The sequence below is a fragment of the Sparus aurata genome, chromosome 16, assembly GCF_900880675.1.
Source record: "Sparus aurata chromosome 16, fSpaAur1.1, whole genome shotgun sequence".
NCBI classification, from domain to species: domain Eukaryota; kingdom Metazoa; phylum Chordata; class Actinopteri; order Spariformes; family Sparidae; genus Sparus; species Sparus aurata.
This window is the reverse complement of record NC_044202.1, coordinates 24,087,482-24,090,529: the sequence shown is the minus strand read 5'-3', so window position 1 is coordinate 24,090,529 and position 3,048 is coordinate 24,087,482. Positions and strand designations below refer to the sequence as shown.

The window sequence follows — 3,048 nt, the reverse complement described above, 5'->3', positions numbered from 1 at the left end:
ACATATACAATTGATGATCACCACTTTCTTTGAATTTTGAGTGGTCTAATCAACTTTGTAACACCCATGGTGTTCCCGGTCAGAATTGACCGGCATAGGAAATTACTGGGTAATACTAGATTATGTTGATTCATTGGATGGAAATCATCCACATCTACAACCACATACACCCAGAGACACACGCACACACACACACACACACACACACAGACACACGCATTCTCTCTCTCTCACTCACACACACACACACACACACACGTATATTCCTCCACGTGAACCACTTATGTGCCCATCTGGGAGCCACACACACTCTCCAGACCCCGACCCCAGTGTCACCCAGAGACACACGCACACACATACACACACGCATTCTCTCTCTCTCACTCACACTCACACACACGTATATTCCCCCACGTGAATCTGGGAGCCACACACACTCTCCAGACCCCGACCCCCGACCCCCCCCCACGCCCCGCACGGCCACCTGCGAATCACAGTTTACTGAATAAACAATGTATCATATCTTCTCACAGACACCCTATATAAACTTTTACTAGTGCCTTGCTCTCATTTTACTCTGATCACAATGAGTAGGCAATTTACTCTCACAGAGGCTCGAGACCTAATTTTGGAATCAGATGAAGAGGAGATCGAAGTTGAACCAGAGATAGAGGAGGATGTGTCAGAACAGGAAGACAACATTGATCCTGATTTTGATCCGGACCATTATGAGACTGACCAGTCAACAGATGAGGAGGCTCCAGAAGAAGAAGCACAAGGAGAAGAGGCACAAGAAGAAGAGGCACCTGAGGTGACATTCCAGTCCAAGGGTGGCAACTTGCTCTGGTATTCTTCCTCTCAGGACAGAGGAGGCAGAGCAAGAGATGAAAATATTATAAAGATGACACCAGGGCCAACACGATATGCAATATCTCGTGTGGATGAAATCAAGTCCAGCTTCCAACTGTTTCTTCCAGCGTCCATCGAGGAAATTATACTGGAAATGACGAACCTGGAGGGGAAGCGTGTGTTTGGCGACACGTGGAGAGCATTGGACCAGGTAGACCTCCAAGCCTACATGGGTCTGTTGATTTTGGCTGGAGTATATCGGTCAAACAATGAGGCTACATACAGTCTGTGGGATGCAGAGTCCGGGAGGCCTATATTCCGGTCAACTATGTCTTTACAGCAGTTTCATGTCCTCTCAAGAATTATCCGATTTGATAACAGAGATACACGACCTGCACGCTGGCGAAACGACAAACTGGCTGCCATCAGGAACGTTTGGGACAGGTGGGTGGAGCGTCTACCACTGATGTACAATCCAGGCCCCGAGGTGACAGTCGATGAGCGCCTGGTCCCTTTCAGAGGTCGCTGTCCCTTTAAGCAGTACATGCCAAGCAAACCCGGCAAGTACAGAATCAAGATCTGGGCAGCATGTGATGCCAGAAGCAGCTATGCCTGGAATATGCAAGTATACACAGGGAAACCTATTGATGGAAGGCCAGAAAAAAACCAGGGCATGCGTGTTGTGCTGGACATGACAGCTGGTCTCAAGGGGCATAATATTACATGTGACAACTTTTTCACATCATATGCACTTGGTCAGGAGCTGCTGAAACGAAAGCTCACCATGGTGGGAACCATGAGAAAAAACAAGCCTGAGCTTCCTCCGGCGCTGGTGTCGACCAGAGGGAGAGAGGCCCTGTCATCAAAATTTGCTTTCACTGACACACACAGTCTTGTGTCATATGTTCCCAAGAAGGGTAGAAATGTCATCCTGATGAGCACGCTGCACAAAGACGATGCTGTCAGTACCATGGAGGACAGGAAGCCACATATCATCCAGGACTACAACAGCAACAAAGGAGGTGTTGACTGCCTTGATAAGGTAATGCATATTTTCATCTATCATGCATTTTATTTTACTTTTATTCATGTAAAACATTGCATTCAGATTCAATATTATTTCAAATCTCTTATTTATTGTTTCTTTCATTGCAGCTTACTGGAACATACACCTGCAAGCGAATGACAGCGCGTTGACCTGTGGCGGTGTTCCACAACATCCTGGATGTGTCTGCATATAATGTATATGTGGTGTGGATGGCGATCAACCCAGCCTGGAATCGGGGGAAATACTTCAAGAGGCGACTCTACCTGGCAGAGCTTGGGAAAGCTTTAGTAACTCCTTGCATTCAACGGCGACAGCACCTTCCCCGCACACCAGCTTCTGCCAGTCTGGTTAGGAGTCTGCAAGCCCCAGCCACTGCCACAGGCTCTGCCCCCCAACAAGGACAGGGGCAAAAGAGGAAGAGATGCGAGCTCTGTGCCCCGAGAGACAATAAAACAAGCCTGACATGTTATGAATGTAATGCCTACCTTTGCAAGGCACACTCCAATCTGGTTGTGCAATGCCACTCCTGTCTGTTTTTGGTATATTAACTGCAGATATACATGTTCACCACTGTTACAAAGTGTTAAATAAAATTTGGTGATGATTATGTTTGAATTATGTTTTTTTGGATAATGTAAGAGCAGTTAAACCCGACCGGTCAAATTTGACCGGGAACACCAAAGTAAGGGGGGAGAAACGAACATAATACAAGGGTTAAGCTGAATGATTCATTCTTATTTCTATTGGTTGTTTACCATTCCTGGTACTGTATAGTTAACCATGTACCTGCTGTTCTGATAACTGCTTTTTATTCTCTGTTACAGAACCACACAACTTTCATATACCTTCCACACACACATACTCATCTGTCACACTCACACCATCAACCATTCCTAATCAGCAATTGAGAAACTAAAAGGAACTAAAACTAAAAGGACTAAAAGGAACTAATTCTAACCCAGCGGCCATAAGTGATTCAGTCCAGTTTAACATACAGTCCTTAGAATAAATCTCCACAACACATTCGTAACATGTCTTACAACGAGAGAAGGCCATCAGATAACACAGTCACCAGTTAAACCCACCGGGGGATCATGACATTGTGGGAAGACTAGCTATCAGACTGCACATCAATTCTGAATCAGGTAAGC

General features: G+C 45.9%; 1 pseudogene; it reads left to right on the top strand.

Annotated features, from left to right (window-relative positions):
• The first annotated feature begins 586 nt into the window (after nt 1–586).
• LOC115566127 (piggyBac transposable element-derived protein 4-like) lies at nt 587–2,504 on the top strand (annotated as a pseudogene).
• Nucleotides 2,505–3,048: the final 544 nt, after the last annotated feature.